Source organism: Salvelinus sp. IW2-2015, unplaced genomic scaffold, assembly GCF_002910315.2.
Source record: "Salvelinus sp. IW2-2015 unplaced genomic scaffold, ASM291031v2 Un_scaffold1377, whole genome shotgun sequence".
Taxonomy (NCBI): Eukaryota; Metazoa; Chordata; class Actinopteri; order Salmoniformes; family Salmonidae; genus Salvelinus; species Salvelinus sp. IW2-2015.
The window spans coordinates 37,626-60,625 of record NW_019942867.1 but is presented as its reverse complement, the minus strand read 5'-3'; the positions used below and the strand labels follow the sequence as shown (position 1 = coordinate 60,625).

The window sequence follows — 23,000 nt, the reverse complement described above, 5'->3', positions numbered from 1 at the left end:
TAAACCTCATAGTGGGTCAATTTCCACAACTAAGAGTGTTGAAGTGCGAGGTCAACTTCTCCAGGGTTTTGGTGCCCAGGCTACCACGCTGTGAATGGCGTCAAGTTAACCCGGGCACATGCGCAGATGCTATGTGTGACTGTGAGAGCTAAGTGTTGCACCTGTACTATTGCAACATACAACTTTTGATTGCCGATAGATGGGCCGAGTACACGGTTATGACTGTCTCCCTGGTGTACGACTTGCCTATGCTGTGCCCTTCCCCCCTCTCTCCTGTCCCTTGCTAGCTCACTATTAAAGATGCAAGTGTTTGTTCTTGGAAGTACAGCAGCTACTCAGTCTCCTCCGTTTAAAAAATTATACATCTTAGGAGTCGATTCCTATTCCTATCAAATCTTGACACTTATAAATGGGAGTCGTCAACGTGCAAGAGTCGAGGAAACAATTATTTTGGCGTTGACTCTCTACCACTACGTCATCGTCGTTAACATTTGGAAAAATGGCAGAGAAAGGCAAGCGACAGCAGCGAAGTCCTGTATGGGAATACTTTGAGAAGTTAAATGAGAAAGAAATGTAAACTTTAGGAGGTGGAACTGAGGTACATTAATGGTAGTACAGGTGCAGTGCTTAACCATCTGAAAGGGATGCACTGTGAAACCCAAACTGTTGCTGGTAGCAGCGCAGCTGCATTGTGAATTTGCATGGAATTTTATGAAAATGTCATATCGTTTTAACGGAAAACCAATAAAATAATAGTAGTTTAAACGTTAAGGAACATTTTCTATTTGTCACATTCCTAATTCAGACTACACATGGCTACTTACCAGAAAATCAACATGAGATTGCAGAAACTGGAGTTGCCGTTAGCAACTTGACGTCCCTCTAAAATGACATTCTCTTATCAGCTTTACTGTTGCTCACTGGATCAGGGCCCCTTGATCCTCCCCAGAGCTCATTCAAAAACCAAACACAGGAAACGGTGCTATGACCAGTACTGTAAATTCTACCGCTCTTCGTTTCCCCTCCCATTTCCCTGGACTCTGCACCCGCAGCTGATTTATTGTTTGAGGTTCCCGCAGAATAACAGTAGAGGGCCATGTGTTGTTCCAGTGTGGTCCTCAAGCCTGTGGGCTCTCATTCACCACCTAGTGGCTTCAAAGGTGGAGGTGTGAAACCTGATGACACGATGAGGAGAAGGCAGAATCTCAATCTGTTCAGGCTCTTCTCTCCCTTCATCTCCTCTATAAAAAAATAGAGCATTCGTACCAGTGTGGTACGGTAAATGTGTTTCGCTTCAGCTATTGTTAGTACAATGGAAAATGTCTGCGTTCTTCAGAGCCGTCATCAAAAGACTGTAAATATCCGAAAAGATACAGTAGAGTGTCCTTTAATTAGATGAAGCAAGTTATATTTAGACACTTCCTTACTGCTATTGTTGTCATAACTTTGGTTAATTGACATCCTTGTTTTTATGATGGTTCTCCGCAATGCAGATCAAACTGAAACTTTGCATGCCCATGTTATACAGCGGCTGTAGCTGGGCTGGACGCAGGAATGCAATTATGTGAAATGGACAAAAATCAAAAGGATAGAGATGTGAGATGTTGGAGCTCTTTGAAACCTAACCGAACAAGCACACTCAGTTATTTTTGAAGAAGTGAACACTTTGATCGCATGCTCTCCATTAAGCCTGCACAACTCAGTGTGCTCTAGTCTACAGAGACAACACCCCCAGTCCCCCACCTAGTTGGGGAGCCCTGTATTGTAGAATAGTCGATGCAAGTTGAGGCCTCTCTGCCATCATATCTCTCCGCAAAGATGTGTATAATAACTGCTACAGTAAGGTTAAGATTAGATTTAAATTGCATTCTAGTGTAAACGTCAGCACATTGATTCTGTATTCAATTGTATTTACGTTGGGATAACGATAAGATGACTTCATCACCGTGTTTGGTTTTGTGCGTAAGTCAAAGATGACAGATAAAGGAGAAGAGGCAGCAGGACCCCATTTGAAAAATACCTGAACCTTTGCACTAAAGTGTCTGTACACCCCCCCGATGACACCCACCCCATTCAGTGCATAGAAACAGAATAACCCATGAGCTCAAAAAGCAAACAGCGTCATGTTGCGACATGCGAGACCCTCCAAAGGGAACAGATCATACGACACACCACAGTGCCTCCTGGGCGTAACAATGACCTGCCATTTTCATGGGGCGAGAGGTCAACAGTGACATCTTGTTTTCAGAGCTCAAAAAGGCCCCCCCTGGAGAGAGAAATGAATGGTGTCAGTGCCAGGCTGTTGTCATGGGGATCTCTGATATCACAACCTGACACACGGCCTTTACACGCTCTGCCTCTACTTACAGCACACTGTGGAGGCTGTCCTTTGTTACTTCCTTTATCCTGAACTACTCCTCTCAGTTGTAACACTAAACCATTTACTGTTTTGGATTGCCTTCACAATGAACTAATTTAACACCATCAAAATGGTGGAGGTAATTTATTTTCATAACTTGTATTTGTAATGAACATATTCATATAGAGGAATGAGAGGAGGGACGAGGAGAGTAAGTGTATTAAGTTGATTTAATGCTGGTTGTCTTTCTTGGCTTTCTACCAAGCCTCCTGTAAAGCTTCATACTGCACTACCTCCTCCCCCTCTAATGTTATGAGCCGGTGCTTCTCTCCCGGTCTGTTGAAAACAAACAACTTGTGATTGCTGTAACACTCCTGTTGTACTCCCTATGTTCTGCCGTGGGAAGTGGATTGGCAGTGTGAGACGGTCATGCTGAGATAGCAGCTGGGTACTGCAGCACACACTGACTCTCTCGCCCACTGCTGTCACAGTCTCTCTGAATCACTTGTGCTTGTGTGGTACACCGTTTTAGGACAGGTAAGCTAGCTAGTTAGGCTATATAGTTAGATATCTGTTTAGGAAATGTGATTTAAAAGGGAGTACTGCACTGAGCACTACAAGAGCATAGATAGTCAAAGCAATATGCAAGGTTGTGATGCAGGCAGCATACTGGCAAGATCATGACTTTTATTTTCAGAGTCCCTGGGATCCAGCTAGTCACAAACTAAGCTAAATTAGCCTATATGTTTCACTGAGACAACAGTATGTAGCACTCAACCACAAAAATAGGCTTTCAGGGCTCATCTCCACGAGGAAAATCACATGGCTTAAAACTTCCTCTTCAACCAGGGAGGACCCATTAATTTTGATAATATCATATATATTCACATTAGCCCCTGATCCATGATAGCGGATTATCATAAATGCTTCTCAGCTCTTGTAGACCGATAAACACAACAATGCTCCACAGTCTGTTATAGAAGTCAGATTTGAGTCTGGAGTATAAAGGTCTTATTCAGTGCCTCCCAACTCTGAGATAAGAGCTATATAGAGTTTCGGAAAATGGAATCCTTGAGCTGAAACTAATTTTCTCTCTTGAGCAATTGCAGCATTGAAACCAAAAGCTTTCATCCCATCGRTTAGAGGTGATTGTTAGTCACCACTAATGCGCCCTGTATAAATGTGGTGTTATCAGAGATGTAGCCTACTCTGATGGGAGGAAGCAAATGTGTGTGCACTTCACAGCACACTGGCTTTTGTGCGGACTCCCTGTGCTTCTTCTTATTTTTAATAGTTTTGGATATACTAGTCTCCTCAGACTGGAAAGAATCATATTTTTAGGACATTCTGAGAGTTCAGCATCAAGTCATCCAGCGTACTCAAAGAAAGCGGGGCAGGACTGCAACTTTTTAAAGGGAGAGATGGGGGATCCTGTCTCAGGGTTGTAAACCTTCTCTATGTTTGACATGTTTTATACCTCGTTCAAAAATTGTTACTATTCTCCAAAACCAAAGCCTTACTGAAAAACCTACTGTAGTGAGTCTGATGTGAACTCGTTGTGCAATACCATCCATTCCATTACTCTCGTTTACTTCAAAGTCCCTGCGGTTCTGCAGGAGTCCCTGCCCTCACTCGGTCAAGTTTAAAGCTTGTTTTCTCTTCCCTCACCTTTCGAGTGCAGTAGAGCTCGCTATGCCTGACTGGCAGGCAGGTAATGATCGGCGAGCCAGTAAGCCAACTGTTCAAACCAGGCAGTGGTATCGACCGCTAGCTCTCCATGGGGGGAGAGATAGGTGGTGTCAGGCGAAGCATTGTCTGGCCCTCAGCTAGCCTCTTCTAAAGCGCTTTCCTATTAGTGTGAGAGGAACAGAGAATTCCATAATCAGGTATAGAGTGGGAAAGATGTGATGTGAGTTGAGCCTAATCTGAAAGGCTGTGAGGGGAAAATCTACCCCCCTCCCCTCCGAAAAGCAGTCACTCTGGGCAGGGTCTCCAGAATGCTAAAGTGGTGCAGCGGCACGACTGAAATGGACATCTGAGCGGTTGCCAGTGTGCGTGGCAGCTTAGGGACGGACCCTATGTAGGTTTAGCCCCCATCCCTCCCGTCACTCTCCTTCTGCTTGTCCGTTAAAGTGGGGGATTTTACCATGGAGTTGGATGGGTTGTTTTTGTTTCTTTATTTTGTGGGGGTCTAGTCTGGAACGAGGGGTGATTTTGCTGCTGAAACTCTTTTTCAAATATATTTTAGGTAAACATGCTAACAGTGTCCCTTGATTATCATTCGAAAATGGTTGCAGGTGGGCACATAATGCCCTACAACTATCTTCAATCATACAGGTTATCTGATGGTTTTGCCGTGGCCTTTGTGATGTCGTAAAGGAGCAGATATGTTGAAAAACCAACAATGACTAACTGTAATGACTGCCTAAACGGACGGTTCCGATGGGCCTCTGAGCGTGATTAGTGGATGTTGATGTTGTAGCGTGTATTTGTTAGGATAACAGGGATAATTATGACCACTTCTAAAACCTCCCCCCCTTAGTTTTCTACAGAGGCCTGTTAAAATATGTACCCTTTCAACCAACGTGGTAGTACTATACACCTCCCTTCACTTTTCACACCCATATCAGCCATGTTTTGTGGCAGCAGCAAATCCTAAAGAATAACAGTGTTGATTGCACTATGGAGCAGCGGTGAAAACACAGTCAACCCGGTCTAATGCCGTTGGTGCTACTGCAGCACGCGAGTAAGCCTCTGAGCAGGACAGGCCATGCAGCGCTGGAAAGATCAACCCTGCCCAGTTCTAAGGCAGTCTTAGACAATTCTTTCAGCTCCAAGGATGCTCTGTGCCCCTCAGCATGGGCTGTGTGGATGGGTTGTTGTCTGAGTGAACACACAATAGCGTTGATGAAGGTTCAGCCTCCAATCGCCATTTTCTCGAACATATGCCTTGCATCTGTGATCAGGCCTCCAAGGGGAGGGAAGAAGGGGCTGCTGATAGCATATTGCTGAGCTGTCAGGGAAGATGCTTCCTTCTGTACCGCAAACAGACACATAAACACACCTGTGTGTTCAAGCTACCAAACAAACAAGCAGTCTGGTTATGGTCTTAGATTGCTACTCTCCTTGCATGTCAATTACCAGCCACTCATTTTCACTCGCCCAAATGTATCACTGTTAACTCTTCACTTGTTGGGACAGATTGTCAAACTAGCACCTTCTCTCCTCAGATGCTATGCCATTTGGATAAGGTCACATCGCGTCCTAATCTGGATTCAGCGTCAGCTCTCATTTCTAGTCCCTGTAGCCTTGTCGAGGACAGGTGCCCGTCTCTGACAGGCCCTGATGCCGGGCCTGTTTTTCTGCTGATGCTGTTAGCGTAAGCCGCGAAGCTGCTGTGTAAGGTCATGGTGGAGGGCTGCGCCACCACGCTGCGGCTCATTAATTACACAGTACCAGGCTCCAGTGGGCACCCGGGCCCCCTTTTCCTTCCCCACATGAAGAGCACAACGGCAAGAGGAGAGAGAAGGCAACACATACGGCATAGACTTGGCTAGGAGGACAATGACATCACATGGCAGTTAACTTAAAGCCTAGACGGCGCTTGGAGGTGTCGAGGTGTGCTTGTCCTGTGGGGCACCAGGTAGTGTTCTTGTAACGGGAGGATTGTGTGAAGTGCTTCTGAATGGCTTCAAGCAGTGTGCTTCTTTTGGAGGTTGCCAAGTCATTTCCCTCCTTTCTCCCCACTCTTCCCCTGTGAGATAGGGAAGGAGGGCTGGGTCATTGGATTGTTGTATGAGAAAAATGGTTTGATTTACTACAAAAATGTGTAGATATTCCCTCTCTCCACCTACCACCCACCAACCCATGTGTGTTGCATTTGCTGGGCTTCTGCCATAATCAGGCCTGACTAATACCTTGACCAGCATGCCGTTAAAGCCACTAGGCGATTGTAATGTACATAATATACAGGGGTTCAGACATGGGCCTATGGTTAAGTAGACTGACAAATGACTCGGTAAATGCACAATGCAAATTACATTTAAAGTAATGAAATCACACATATATATATACTACAGTATGTACTGCTATCAACTTCCTTTTAGCTTTGCTCGTTTAATTGAACATGTGTAGAATTTTTTGGGCTCATTGTGAGTTCCCTCCTATACCTGGCACCTGCTAGAACAGACACTTCCCGGCGGGAAATGAAGATGTAGCTCTGCCCGTCGAGATAAAAACGTTAAAGGAAGTCTGTTTGGCTCAGAATGGCTGCCTTTGTTTAAGCCAGTCACCCTCGCTGTGCTTTAAGTCCGAGCTGGCTCGCTGTGCGGGTTTTTTTAGACACTGAGAGAGAGTGAACCAGAGGAACTCTGGATTGTATCGAACCGATTTAATGGAGTCAAAGTGAAGGAGGCTGTTGGTTTTTATTTCTTCTGCCACGTCACGCTGCTACAGTCATGGGGGTGGTGGTAAAGTAGAGGGGCGAAGCAGAGGCTTCCAGGAAATGGCACCAGGGAGAGCCGACTGCGGTCAGACCACGGCCACAGACCCCCTGTGGGGGAGAGAGAGAGAGACAAAGGGAGGGGGGTCTGAGTTACAGTTGGAATACACAGACATATGGAGGGTACATGTACTGTTAGCTAACATGGAGAAAGAGTGYGGAATGGAGGATAAAAAGAAAGGAGGAGATGAATAGACCGTGTCTAGAACAAACTAGACACTAGAGATTGAAAAGAGGATTGACTGGAGTGAGAAACGGGGGGGAAATGAGGATTTGATGAAAACATTGGAAAAGAGAGGCTACAGGTGGGGGTGGAGGGAGAAAATAACAGGATAGGGTAGGAGAGAGGAGGTCGGGGGAGCTTCACGCTGGCTTGTCTTTGTTGATGTTGTTTGGCATTGTGGGCTGCCAGAAGAAGCCACAGGGTCCAGTGTCTCGCTGAGTCATTCCCCAGCTTTAACATGGAACATCTGTTACTGTACAGTTACCTTCCCCCCCCAGCGTACAACACAAAAGCACCAAGCCAAACTGAAACAGAGTCCTCTCCCTTTGCCTCTATGGCACTGACTGGCTGACACCAGTTGAAAGAGTTTTTAAAGGTCTCTGGTTTTCCTCAAATATCAGGAACACTCCTGCTGCTAATTGCCTCTTTGGTGTGCGCTCAGCTCAGGACTGGTTGTGTGTCGGATAGGCTTAGTCGATACACCGTATACCGGGGTATTTCTCAATACCTTTAAATATATATATTTTTTTTATATCCATTTCAATATTTGTTGCTACTTTTTAAGGAAATACCTGCAGTCAATTTGTGCAGTACTTTAGGAAATAAAGAAGATTGCGTTCTTCATTTCACCTGTTACATCATTTTTCATTATGAAGCTTACCGTTAGTCCCCAGTCACATGGTGTTTGTTTACAAGCACACCACTACGAGAGACCGGAGCCTTGTGAGTCACTCACTGTTGTACAGCATTGTGCCAGGTGATCTAGTTACAGTATGGAACTCACAACTAAATGTTTGCCAGCTAGACATCTTCTACTATTAAGTTAACTGTCTAGAATTTGCTGAATGCTCTGCATTTGGTTTGCTAATTTAATAGCTAGTTAGCTACAGTATCTAGTGGTTAGCTTCTTCCAAAATCAAGCTTTGCTTGGTAACAGCAGAGAATCCCCTCCTGGATCAAGAGCCTTGTGGTCTAATAGTTTGTTTTGTGCGTGCAGCAAACTGTGAGTTACTTGAATAGTTTAGGTCAAGAGACTGTATGAAATGTTAGCATTCTTTATGGGATGTTACATGTACTTGTTAGCATTGCTAACCTTTTGGAGTACAGAGTCTCAGTGGGGTTTGAAAACAGCGCTCCTTGTTCAGTGGCGGTATTACCGAATATCCAGGTATTGCTCAAGGTCAGTATGAAGGTATGACAATTTGGATACTGCCCAAGCCCAGTGTCGGCTCAAAAAGCGCCGTGTCTTCTTGGATTAGGCGTGGTCGTAGTTCTCCATGTTTGACACCTTGTGTGAAAAATGTATGACATTAGCCAAACACGAGAGAATACCTGAAAAGCCAAAATGGCTAATCCAAACTTTCTAAAGATGAAGTTGAAGAGGATAAGTATGAGAGGGAACCACAGTCGGCTCTTTCTAAAAGCTGTAATGTGACCGAAGAAAGCAGAAGATTTTAACAGCGTGGTACCAAAGATTCCCAAGACACTAAAGCTCAGGGGGCATTTTAGGCCTCCTCTATTTGCTTAGAGGAGAGCCAATGTTTCCACTCATTCCACAACTGTCTCTTTCTCCTGCTTAATTATCATGCAGCGTGGCAGCAAGAGAAAGGAAAGGCAGGCGGACACAATCTTTTTCTCTCTCTCCTTTTATCTCTGTTGGTCTTTCTCTCATATACTCACACAAAAGCACCCGGATGCAAGCTAAAAAGAAGCTCAGAAACATACATATGCACTGATACTACTTTGCACATTACAAAGACACAAAAGAACATGATTTCAAAGCCTGTTGAATAAAGGTACACCTATACGTTCACACACACCAGTAATTATCAGTTGTATGGGTGTGAACGTTGTTTGACGTAGGTACTAAAATATTCCTTAAGTAATTCAGTGAAGCATGACAAATCTCATGAATGAAGAGTTATTATAACACACAGGAAGGAACAAAATCTCCCCCACCAGGCTGCTAATGTTGTATTCACCTCATCCTCATAGAGACTACGAATATGTCAGTATGTATAAGAGGATGAATAATTTACCTGTGAGATTGCTGTTCTTGTTAAGTACCTGAATTCTGTAAAACCATTTACTAGGTGACAGAATAGTACAATTTACCTTCTGTGGTGTTCTGTGGTGATCTTTCTGGAATTTGCAATATCTTTACCTCATCTGCCCCTTGCACTATCCCACCACTTGCAATTTAAATCAAATCAAATGTTATTGGTCACATACACATGGTTAGCAAATGTTATTGCGAGTGTAACGAAGTGCTTGGTGTTTCTAGTTCCGACAGAGCAGCATTATCTAACAAGTAATCAAACAATTCCACAACAACTACCTTAATAATAAGTTAAGGAATGGAATAAGAATATATACATATAAATATATGGATGAGCAATGACCGAGCGGCGTAGGCAAGATGCAATAGATGGTATAAAATACAGTGTATACATATGAGATGAGTAATGCAAGATATGTAAACGTTATTAAAGTGACTAGTGATCCATTTATTAAAGTGGCCAATGATTTCAAGTCTGTATGTAGGCAGCAGCGCCTCTGTGTTAGTGGTGGCTGTTTAACAGTCTGATGGCCTTGAGATGGAAGCTATTTTTCAGTCTCTCGGTCCCAGCTTTAGATGCCAAGTGAATACCGCTGACAACAAATAATAACCAACATCAGTAAATATAGCCTACATTAATAACACTCCCTTTTTCTTCTGCAGATTTCTCTATAGCCGCTGCAGACCGGTGCAGTCATGTTCAGGAACAGCTTGAAGATGCTGCTTGGCGGCAAGTCCAACCGCAAAAATCGCAACAGTGGTAAGTCAGTCTGACCAGTGTTGTGTATGTGGTGTGTCTGTCTGTATGTGTGTAAAGCTTGCCACTCACAGTTTAACTATGTGCTTCAATAATACAACATATGACTTACTAACTGTGGTTATTGCCTGCTATTGAAGTCACAGATCTACCAGTGATGTCTCTCTTTGCTGCGAGGAACCAAGTCATTAACCTAAGCACTTGCCTCCTTTCACAAGTTGGCGTCTGCCTAGCTTTTTTTAGGGGGATAAAACGTGACTTGCGGTACAGGAGGCATTGCACTGCTGCTGAGTTCAGAACGAGATACCTGTGACTACACAGCTATGGCACCCTCTCCAGGGACTAGGAGTGGAGCGTGTCACATGATCAGTAGAGACTTGTCAAGCTTGGTAAGGTACGTCTTTGGGATGCAGCTGGTTATGTTCACGTCTCTGAAAATCGGTGTAGAGTCAGCTATACAGTACACCCCAAACACTCTCTTCTCTTACTCAAGTTACTCATCTCCCAGAAACGGAGGTTTGAGGTCATTCACAAAGGGTTTCAGTCCCCATGAAACTGGAGACGGATTGTTTTCCACCATTCGTTCCTTTTAACTTGAAGAAACTTTATACGAATGTAAGTTACACGATTCTGTTACTGCCTTTGTCTGACCAAGGACATGTTTTGCAGTTTCGTTACAGTAGTTCCTACAGGCTCAAAATGTTAGCAACATAAAAATTAGGGATGCACGATATATCAGTGAACATATCGGAATCGGCCGAAATTTTTACAAAGTGTAAACAGCACCCCCTATTGAGAAAAGGTTAAAGATGCCAACGACGGTATCTGCCCGATGTCTAGTTTAACGTCTGTGCAAAACCGATGTCAAAGCTGACGTGCATACCTATATAAGGTAGGTACATGATGTAATGATGCCACGTAAAATGTTGTGCTACACGTGCAACACAGCATTCCTAACCTAGCCCACAATGTCTGATGTATGGATTGAGCAGTCAAGAAGTCGAGCATCATTTGAAAGAGTAAGAACATTTCAGCGAGACAACTCAAAGGCGAAATCCATTAACGCCAAGATAATGGAATTCATTGCCCTTGACAATCAACCGTTCTCTGTCGTGGGTGATGTTGGCTTTCGCCGACTGGTCAAGCACCAGTACACACTACCAAGTGCGCAATTTTTCAGATATTGCCCTAACGGAATTACACAGTAATAGCATTACTGCTATTAGCTTCACGACTGACATTTGGACCATCGATATCAGTCCCATGAGCATTATGAGTGTGACAGCACAGTGGGTCGACAAGGATTTCGTACTGAGGAAAGCCGTATTTCCTGCTCATGATTGTGCTGTTTGTCATACCGCTCCTGCCATTTCAATGGCATTTGAGAAAATGTTTGAAATTTGGAAACATGAACACACTCCTAGCTCCATTCGAACAACTGACTCGAGAAATAAGATCATAAACTGCGCCTGCAGCAGACGGGATACCCTCTGTCATGGCATTGAAACGCCTGCTCAACAAAACTGCCGACACAGGCTGTGAACCAGCGATTCAGTGGCATTCTCTCTTTACTGTGTCGCCACCATGCTCGACGCCATGTGCAAGCACCGCTACTTCGATGCAGACAAGAAACGTGAAATGTTACATACAAAGCTGGACAAGATGGAAACGGACACAGTGACAGTGCCACCGAGGAAGAGAGGCCACGGACAGACACAGGTGAAACTTCACTGCTGGACATGTATGATGAAATCCTGGTTGAGAGTGAAACGACTGAACAAATTAACAACGAAACAGCACAGCAAGTAAGTGAAATAAATAGGTTTTGATTATGTTTTACTGACAATGGAGACATGCGTAAATGCCAACAAAATAACTTTTTGGTGTGTGTGTGTGTGTAACCTTTTATTTAACTAGGCAAGTCCGTTAAGAACAAATTCTTATTTAAAATGACGGCCTACCCCGGACGACGCTGGGCCAATTGTGCTCCGCACTATGGGACTCCCAATCACTTCCGGATGTGATACAGCCTTGATTCGAACCAGGGACTGTAGTGACGCCTCTTGCACGGAGATGCAGTGCCTTAGACCGTCTGTGTGTGTGTGTGTGAAATATTTAACTGTACTAGAATGCTGAAAAGGCATCACTTGTAAAATGTGTTACATTGTGCTCTAGGTTGGACAGTACTGCCAATGGCTTGAGGAAGTAAAGTTGTACCACCATTGGACTCTTATCATCAACTGAGTTGCTTTTCCTCAGGACTCGAGATTCACTGGTGTACATATCTGCTACAGTGTAGCAGTAGGTTCTTTAGGCTCATAAACTGACCTCCTGAGAGAACCTGAGCCAACCAAATACACAGTAACAAAGTGTTTTAAACCATGCCACAGTGTCAAGAGACCCTCTGTTCCACACAAGCCCACACTGTGTCCACTCTTGACACGTTGTCATTTCAATTAAGCTGAAAGGTCGCTAATAGCCACCATTTAAAGGGCCAGAAAAGTTTTCAAGGCAGGGGTCCAGCCAGCGATAGTACCTTACGTTTATTTCCATGTCCCTGTAAGTTTTTGAAGTTGCTTATAGCAAAGGCTGTCTTCGTGGCAACGTGCAACCTCAGTCATGACTGTGTTCTGCACCTCAGTGGGGAGGTGTGGTAGATCTTGGCCACTACTCGTCGGGTGTATATGTTTTTCTTCCTAAAGCCAGCGCTGAGAGGAAAGTGTCTGGCTCTACACTATGTTTACCCTCGGAACAGTGCCACCCCAGTGTGTTCAGAGCTCCTCCGTTCCATCCAAACAGAATGAGAAACGTGACTCGGCAAACGGGCTAGTCCATTCAGAGCGGCAAGTGTAGTCCAGGCTCTAAATCTGAAGCATTGGTTTTCATGTTTCATAACCTCTCCCTTTATCAAGGGTAGTTATGGTAAAAGCCTGTGGTATCTGTTTTACCAGAAAGCCATTTTGGATTTCCTCAGTTACTCGTCTTGTCAGAACAAAGATGGTTATGAAAGGCCATAGAGGGCTAATTAGGGTAATATAAGGTTATTAGAGGTCACAAGATACTATGACTGTGTACCACAGAAGTCTCATGTTGAAGGGCCCGAAAATGAACTCATTGGCCTTATACTCTTGAGGCAGAAAGTACTTTTGGAATACTGTTGAAATAGAGAGAGATCGCAGATTCCAATTCAAACAGAAGAAGGTAATGCACTGTGGGAGAGGCCAATGTGGTTTTGTCGTGGGCTGGCAGAGGGTAGCAGGCAGGGGGCGATGAGGTGGGGGGGACATGGAGCCAGAGGTGTTTGGGCTCTGTACCAAGCCTGGCGTTGATGAGGTGCACTCCTGTCTACTCATTTTCTCTCTTGAGATGTTAGGGGCTCAATCATAGCCAGCTGTTGACCATAATGCTGTACTGCTGCCAACATCGAGGAGCATTTAGAATACAAGATTGTTATGTGACACAGAATCTAACGTGACACCAAACTACCACAACAGTTGGTCTTGGTAAAGCAGTCTTTTTTCCTCCAAGGATGGTCTGTTTAAAATTTCCTTGGGATGCAGTTGCTGCTTTTCTCTTGTTGTTTATATGAAAGACCCCCCACTAGTTCTGGCAAATCATTTATGACTAGCAATCTCTCTTCCCATGTCCTTTTTTATTTTGTTAGTTTCAAAGACATATTATAGGGTTTGTATGCTGCCTCCCTCAACCTGTACGCAAATGAAAGGGAAAGGGGGATACCTAGTCAGTTGTACAACTGAATGCATTCAACAGATATGTCTTCTGCATTTAACCCAACCCCTCTGAATCAGAGAGGTGCGGGGGGCTACCTTAATCGACATCCACGTCATCGGCACCCGGGGAACAGGTTCGATCCAGCAACCTTTCGATATCCTCAGCATATGTTTGGCATAAATTAAATCCAAGCAACCAGCACTTGCCAAGTAAACATGAACGATCTCACCACACTGGAAAACACATGTCACCTTGGGATTGATGGTTACTAGCCCCCAGATTCCTTAACCTCTTGGATAAGAATCAAAGCTGACGTTAGCGACAGCCAACTGCAACATGGTGCAATATCGTGTGCAGAGCGAGGAAAAAAACGTGATCTCCCAACCCTGCACAGACTGCGGTAAACATTTAGGACATGTCATAACACGTGTAGATTGTAAGGCAGATCCGCGGGGTTTCCTGGAACAAGCCAAGGCAGTTCTGTATTCAATGGTTATTTCTACACTGCTGTAGAGCTCAGTGTTAAAGTTAAGTCAGACAATTTTTCCCCCAAGAGTAACTGCCTCACCTCACCTACCCCTTCAGAAGGGGTAGGTAGTCATCCACTATATACCATTATATACACATTCTGGTGGATGCTGATTCCTCTCCAAAATGCAGCATACGACTACAGCACTGGGACACGCGGTGTGCTATGGCTAAGCAGCTTGTATGGATGCGGATGATGGAAAGGGACCAGGGGATGTGTGTGTGTCAGCTGCAGCAATCTGAGTTTGCTGGCTAACGCCGCTCAATGGCTCTGGTGACTGTCATTGCCAGCCAAGACCGTTGTGCCTGTCCCAGCACCGCCTGCTAATTGCAAGCTTTTTTGTCAGCAGCGTCAATGAAATCCAATCAAATTTAGAAGCTCATGCAACCGAGACCAATCAGGCGCAGAGCCACACGTTATGTAAGGAAGCTGTGCACATCGACAAAATTAGAGATTTTCACGGCAGCTGTGGACCTTAGTTACTAGGCAGGCTGTCCCCGCCCATCATCCCCACCATGGTCATTCATTACTTCCCGTTTGGTGATGAGGTTATTTTCCACAGAATTTACTTTACCTCTTTAAATAGCACTTGTGGGAATGATGGTGCTGAAGCCGGCAGCTTGTCAGGTATGATTTACAACCAAGACATGCAGCTCTACTAATGGTTTCTGTTCTGAGGTGCACCATGTTAACATTCTCTGAATCAAACGCATGATATTTTATCCAAAGACGTATCCTCCTCTAAATGATTGTGCTAATGGAGTTGATTTTTGTAATTCAGTGTCCTCGTGTTTGCCCAACAGAGGCTGTAGTAAGACTATTGGACACATTTTATTTATTTTCTCTACCAAATCTCAGGCGCTAATGCGTTTATCTACCTCACTCTTATCAGTCCACACTTCCCCTGATCTGCTTCTCTCCAACTCCCTGATCTGCTTCTCTCCATGGTTCTCTCTCTCCGTCTCCCTGCCCATGCCCGCTGACAGGTTCTGGCCCACTGCCCAGATCCTGGGTGGACGCCCATCCAGACAGGTTCCATTCATCTGGCGGAATGGCTGGCCCCCACCTACATTCCTCTATCCCTCCTACCTCCCACTAGCCGTCTCTACCTCCCCAGCCCTACTCACCCCCCACCCCCCCAGAGTCCCCGCTGCCTGTGAAAAGAAAGCATCCCTGGAGCGAGGCCAGGAAGATGGGGTCTACTGTGCGGCTCAGGCGCTGCCTGCAACACTACAGAGGGGCTCAGCTGTAAGACAACCTCACTACCCTTCCTCTTCTCCCATACATCACATCAGTCTCTCTCTGGGGTACCCTTCCTTCCACCTTTGTGTGTAGAACCTTTAGATCCATTGGAATGATGAGTGACAACGTAGAGGGGTGTGGGGATTATAGGAGCTGAATGCTTCTCAAACACCAGGTGATGCTTCAACACAGGGATCACCTTATGTAACTTGGCAGGTCATCATAGCACATAGCTCGCTCAAATCCCCAAATGAGCAAGCTACAGGAAAGGACAGAGGAGTGTACTGCTCACTGCAGTCAGTCTACAACAGAGAGAAACTATATTGTAAAATAATGGGTTTCATGAAAGTCAGTGCCAGCTACATAAAATGGGAGGACATAGTACAGCCTATTCCCCTGCTAACAATGCCCTCTCTGGGCAGTCTCTACCCTGGTACAATCTTGCACCAAAGAGGCTGCACCAGGAGTCTCCCCTTCTAAACCAGTCTAAACTCAGTTCAGTAGTAACAGCCACTAGTCTCTGGCATGGAACTCTGCACCAGGAGTCTCCCCTTCTAAACCAGTCTAATCTCAGTTCAGTAGTAACAGCCACTAGTCTCTGGCATGGAACTCTGCACCAGGAGTCCCAGTGTGTGACTGATACAGTCATTAGAGACCTAATCTCTCCTTCCTTTCCCCAGTCGAGGCTTTACGCAGTGTCACGTGGCTCCGAGGCTGCAGACGATCTGCCCCAGTCTCGCTTAGCTCACTGGTTTATCAATGTCATCAACCCTAACCTCCTCACACCCAACCAGTAGCAAAGGGGTCTTAAAAGCCCTAGCGAAAACTGACCGAATGGTACCCCTGTAGATTTGTGTTTCAAATCTGTCTCCATGATTCATATAGAGGTGATTCACACTTGTGTAGTAGATGATTCAGATCTGTCTCCATGATTCGTGTATAGGTGATTCACACTTGTGTTGTAGATGATTCAGATCTGTCTCCATGAGTTATGTGTAAGTGATTCAAACTTGTATAGTAGATGATTCAGTAGGTGGAGACCAGACAAGCTGCTGTTGTAAAAGTGTTATTCCCCTTCTCTATTGGTAAAGGTAGACGTTGCCCTTAACCACAGATCTAGGATCTGATTAGGAGGATTAAGTCCTTTTGCTAGGCAGTTTACTTTGCTGTTGTACTATTGACTCTGATGCCAACTACCTACCATTGTAATCATGTGGTCTGGTAGGATGCCTATAGTTTTCAGTAGGTTACGCATGGCCAGACTCCACAAATAGCGTCTTTGTGTGGTGTTGATGCATTACAGGTTTATAGGGTTGTTTACAGCACTATAAAGCTCCACCATCCGCTTGTGTGTGTGAACCTGTCCTCTTTGGAATTCAGCCCCGTGGGAAAGTGTCACCTCAGATCATCGGATGGAACTCTTCATGGAGTTTACAGATGGATACGTATGCAATCCATATTCACTTTGTGCACGTACACATGCTAAAACACATGTTATCGCACAGACACACACAAACATAATCAAAGAGATGCACACATGCGCAAACTTTGTAAGCAAGGGAACTGTCATTTATACTCACATTCAATGTATAAGGTTCACAGCAGACATACTCTGTGTGTGTTCATCACCATTGTGCCTGTACAGAAACAACCTCTCTAGTTCAGAGGAAGAGCGACCTGGAGAGGAAGGAAAGGCTTCCCATTTTAAAATAGCATTTCATCTCAACACCTCTGGATACCCGGAAATATGTTTTTTTAACCTACTACCACTCTGTAGTTCAGTAGAACTATATTCCTATTCACGGCTTTTCTGAATGTGCCCTCACTTGGATTGAAGGTTGTGTTCACAAACACCGTTCCCTTTGATGTGACGAGTTGTTTTGTGAATAATCATGTTTACTTGATTATGCCTGTGTGGGTGGGTCAATCTATGTATCGGAGTGGGCTTACGTAAGGATGCATGGATCAAGTATGTGTCTGTACTATTGTCTATATAATTATTAGGATTTCTGTGTTTTGTGAGTGTGATGCTTTTATGTGGTTGTTCAAGGAGGACATTGCGCCTTTTAGAGCTTCCGAGTGTTTTCTGTGTGAGGGAGGGAAGAGGGAGAGCGAGCTAACTTGCCGCTATCGAGTGGGAGAGGGAAGGAAGAGGAGGGAGGGCGAGTTTGCCCGCCTGCCTGTTCCTGTGTGTCTGTCCTTGTGTGTGTTCCTACGCGTTGGCCAATACCTGGCACTTGCTTTCAACACTGCAGAGCTCACTCTCTGTCTACAGCTCTCCATCTCTCTCTCTCTTACTCCTCTCCTCCTCTTCCCTCTCCTTTTTTATTCCTCATCATTTGTGTGCCTCTATTGCCATATCTCTATGCCACGTCCTTCAAGTAGTTTACCATGGTACAGGATTTTACTAGCTGGAGACGCAGACTTTTTCTACTAACTGAGGTGAGACTGACTCAAGCTTTACCTGGCTAGGGTACTTACATAGGAGGGTGGAATCTAGGGGTGGGGGGACTCTAGGGGCCATAGAGAAGGGACAGGTAATTGTGGTCGGGTTCAGAGAAGTACGTGTTTACTGCTGAGACTGCTGGGATGACTGTCCTTTAGCTGCTCTGTGATGCACACACCTCTGAGTACTAGCTAGCTAGTCTAGCACTGCCCACTGGATGTCAATCAGGATGACTGACAGTTCTGATCTTTTCAGTGTGGTTCTATGCTATGAAATGCTTCTCTCTCGGTTTCTGATTCTGCCTCATGTACTGCTCTGGTTTTCTCGCTCCAGACCATTATGCGCCTGCTCCCCCTCTCTCTCTGGTGTGACAGGTTATGGGCGGGGAAGGGGCTGGGGTGTGTAGAACATGGAACATCTCTCACACAGAGTTGTGTGAGCTGCATGTATGATTTCTCTCTCTCTGGCGGGTCGCAGGCACGGGCAGCCTAATGATGCGAAGTAGCCGTTTCCTCCCCTCCCTAGCAGCACAGGACTCCTGCAGATAAAGGCAGAGCACACACACATACGCGTTACACACAGACGCGTTACACACTCACACACTCCGACACACACATACTGAGTATACAAAACATTAAGTACACCTGCTCTTTCCATGGCATAGACTCTGACCAGGTGAATCTAGGTGAAAGCTATGATCCCTTATTGATGTTACTTGGAGGAGACGGGTTAAAGAAGGATTTTTAAGCCTTGAGACAATTGAGACATAGATTGTGTATGTGTGCCATTCAGAGAGTGAATGGGCAAGACAAAATATTGAAGTGCCTTTGAACAGGGTATGGTAGTAGGTGCCAGGCACACTGGTTTGTGGCAAGAACTACAACACTGCTGGGTTTTTCACTTTCACCCAAAGGACATCCAGCCAACTTGACACAACTGTGGGAAGCATTGGAGTCAACATGGGCCAGCATCCCTGTGGAATGCTTTCGGCACCTTGTGGAGTCCATGCCCCGACGAATTGAGGCTACTCTGAGGGCAAAAGGGGAGGGGAGGGTGCAACTGAATATTAGGAAGGTATACAATTTACTGTCTCACACGCATCCAATCACGTACACACACTCATCCCATCAACATGCATTATTTTTCACTCACACACACCCATCACCCTCCCATGCACAGTCCCACACTCTCATTCTCACACATATTCCCCCTCTCCTTTTCTGCCTCTCCCCTCAACACACACACACATCCCTCCACTGTCAGTATATCTCGCCCACTCTGGGTTCTCGGGAGGGAGGGAGAGAGAGAGGCAGGGCACAGTGGGATCAGGTTGCTCTGCCTGTGAAGTTTCTCTGCTGCTCTTCTTATTCTGCTTTAACTCTGCTCTAATGCCTAGCAGCAGGGAAGCACTGATGGCTTCTGAATAGAGAGGAAATGACTTGCTTTAAAATCATCACATCATTAACCACCCAGAGAGAAAATACAGCTAATGGTATTGTTCTCTTCTGGCCAATCCATAGCCCAGTATGAGTGTGTAGAGTATGCGGGTAATGAGTATAGTGGGTGGCTGGTGAAGGTGGGCATGGTTGAGTGTTTGCTGGGGGCGGCTGGTTAGATAAGTGTCCACCACACAGTACAGTGGCTCAGCAGAAACATTACATTCCCAAACTGTTCTTGCGCTTGTACTCCCACAACATTTCTGAGTGATTCCTCACAAAACCCAGACAAAAAAAGACCATGATTTGGGGAATTTTCACAAAATGTAAGCCATAGAATAGTCCTTTGGAGAAAAGATTGTTGACATACACTACCACTCAAAAGTTTTGGGACACTTAGAAATGTCCTTGTTAATGAAAGTAAATCTTCTTTTTTTTGTCCATTTAAAATAACATCAAATTGATCAGAAATACAGTGTAGACCACAGGTGTCAAACTCATTCCACGGGGGGCCGAGTGTCTGCGGGTTTTCGCTCCTCCCTTGTACTTGATTGATGAATTAACATCACTAATTAGTTAGGAACTCCCCACACCTGGTTGTCTAGGGCTTTATTGAAAGGAAAAACCAAAAACCTGCAGACACTAGGCCCTCCGTGGAATGAGTTTGACACCCCTGGTGTAGACATTGACAATGTTGTAAATGACTATTGTAGCTGGAAACGGCAGATTTTTCATGGAATATCTACATAGGCGTACAGAGGCCCATTATCAGCAACCATCACTCCTGTGTTCCAATGGCACGTTGTGTTAGCTAATCCAAGTTTATCATTTTAAAAGGCTAATTGATCATTAGAAAACCCTTTTGCAATTATGATAGCACAGCTGAAAACTGTTGTTCTGATTAAAGAAGCAATAAAGCTGTTCTTCTTTAGACTAGTTGAGCATCATTTGTGGGTTCCATTACAGGCTCAAAATGGCCAGAAACATAGAACTTTCTTCTGAAACTCGTCAGTCTATTCTTGTTCTGAGAAATGAAGGCTATTCCATGCAAGAAATTGCCAAGAAACTGGAGATCTCGTACAACGCTGTGTACTACTCCCTTCACAGAACGGCGCAAACTGTCTCTAGAATAGAAAGAGTAGTGGGAGGCCCCGGTGCACAACTGAGCAAGAGGACAAGTACATTAGAGTGTCTAGTTTGAGGAACAGGCGCCGAACAAGTCCTCAACTGGCAGCTTCATGAAATAGTACCCGCAAAACACCAGTCTCAATGTCAACAGTGAAGAGGCGATTCCGGGATGCTGTCCTTCTAGGCAGAGTTGCAAAGAAAAAGCCGTATCTCAGACTGGCCAATAAAAATAAAAGATTAAGATGGGCAAAAGAAGACACACTGGACAGAGGAAGATTGGAAAAAAGACAAATCTAAGTTTGAGGTGTTCGGATCACAAAGAAGAACATTCGTAGAGACGCAGAAAAAAATGAAAAGATGCTGGAGGAGAGCTTGACGCCATCTGTCAAGCATGGTGGAGGCAATGTGACGGTCTGGGGGTGGTTTGGTGGTGGTAGTAAAGTGGGAGATTTGTACAGGGTAAAAGGGGTCTTGAGGAAGGCTATCACTCCATTTTACAACGCCATGCCGTACCCTGTGGACTGCTCTTAATTGGAGCCAATTCCCTCCTACGACCCAAAGCACAGCTCCAAACTATGTAATAACTATTTGAGAAGCAGTCCGCTGGTATTCTGTTTATAATGGGGTGGCCAGCACAGTCACTGGATCTCAACCCTATTGAGCTGTTGTGGGAGCACCTTGACCGTATGGTACATAAGAAGTGCCCATCAAGCCAATCCAACTTCTGGGAGGTACTTCAGGAAGCATGTGGTGAAATCTCTTCAGATTACCTCAACAAATTGACAACTAGAATGCCATAGGTCTGCAAGGCTGTAATTGCTGCAACTGGAGGATTCTTTGACGAAAGCAAAGTTTGACGGACACAATTATTATTTCAATTAAAAATCATTATTTATAACCTTGTCAACGTCTTGACTATATTTCCTATTCATTTTGCAACTCATTTCATGTATGTTTTCATTGAAAACAAGGACATTTCTAAGTGACCCAAAACTTTTGAATGGTAGTATATATTTGACATAATTGAGACATTTATCGAAGTTGACACATTTATGACATTAAGGCCTTACCCAGACTCCATAGTGTTTCATCTCTAGGTACTACAAAGCAAACATTGGTGTCATATGAGTAGTATTTTGATTTCAACATTTGATTGCTATATATTGTTGAACATAATATATTCTACCGGCATTTCAAAGTTCCAGAGTAGGATCTCTCCTACTTTTAGAGTTAGGATCCAATATGTAAGTATTAACAACAGAGTGAATATGAAAATTAGATTCTGCTGGTGATTTACTGGTTGTGCAATGATACAAGTAAGAGGAGGGCTGGATTGGTTACCTTGCCTACTGTGGCAATGTCTCTGTATTAAATGGACCATACTTCGGAACTAACAGAGATCCCACTCTAGAACTTTGAAATGCCCATAGAGTATTATGTCTGGGTTTTGTGAGGAGTTATCTTCTGTTACACTGATACTGTGTCCGTGTCCCATATCATCTGTATAATAATGTTGTCACAACTTTGCTTTAATGTTCTCACATTGTGTCTCTTGGGTCCCGCTAACTCCATATATGTAACATCATGGTACACAAGGTCACTGTGACTCGCTTCTCCTCTCCTCCTCTTCTTTCCCCTCTTCTCCTTCTCCTCCCCTCAGTGAATTATGCCGACGCTGCTGGATTTATGGGCTTTATCATGCAATGCCTGCCGCTGAGCACAGCAGGCAGCACACACTGTGGATCCACACAGCCTCTCACAACATTCATCAGCTACTTACCACCCCTGTTTACAGCAATACAGGCTCATTTAGCTCTATGAAGCTCAAATGTCTCCCAATGTCATCCTTTTGAAGCACAGGATTGCTCCCCCTGTCATTAAGCCATGGTTTCATCGATACTCCCAGCAACATGTTGTAGTGTCCATTGAGGCAACCATCTTATGACACTGCATGATGCCATTGTCTACACCTCTGCCATTAGCTTTAGCCTGTTGCTAACAGATGCCTTCGATTTAAACTGAATGTCTGGTTACTTCCCTCTCAGTGAATTTTTAGGAACAGGTCAGGTCGTTGGGAAAACCTCTGGGCCCTATTATAACCTTGTCGTTTTCGTTGAAGTGGGATAAACAGTGCTCTGCTAGCAAAGCCTAGCTTGTAGCAGACGCCACCAGATGAACTTTAGCATGCTTTGTTTGGAGAGCGAGAGAGAGCCCAGTGGAGCACTTGATGAGAGACAGAGGGACAGAGAGGAGGAACAAAAAAGAAACGATAGAAAACAGGAGTGGAGGAGTGGTGGCTCACAGCCCGGGGTTTTGTCTTGTCTCCTCTCCTCTATTTTCTCCTCCTCTCGCTGGCTAACCCACTCCCTCATGCTCTCGTTCACACACAGCCCAGAAACACGCACGCACACACAGCCCTCCCCTTGACCAGCCAGAACGCTGAATTATTCAACAGCGCAAGACTACGCCCAAGCATTGCTTCTTTCTCCAGGCCAGAAACACACACAGAAACCTTAACTAGCATCCCTTAGCAAGTCACAACTGGAAGTGTGTGTTTATAATGGCTGCTAGGCTGTACAAGGCTTTAA

The 23,000-nt window shown here is 44.9% G+C and overlaps 1 long non-coding RNA gene across 1 annotated transcript in view; it reads left to right on the top strand.

The window, feature by feature from the left end:
• LOC112070599 (uncharacterized) overlaps positions 1-9,897 on the top strand; it is a 69,404-nt gene extending 59,507 nt beyond the window's left edge. Inside the window, exon 3 of the long non-coding RNA XR_002893931.1 lies at positions 9,806-9,897. This is a non-coding gene — a long non-coding RNA (uncharacterized lncRNA). The remainder of the gene's footprint in view (positions 1-9,805) is intronic.
• The last annotated feature ends 13,103 nt before the right edge of the window (positions 9,898-23,000 follow it).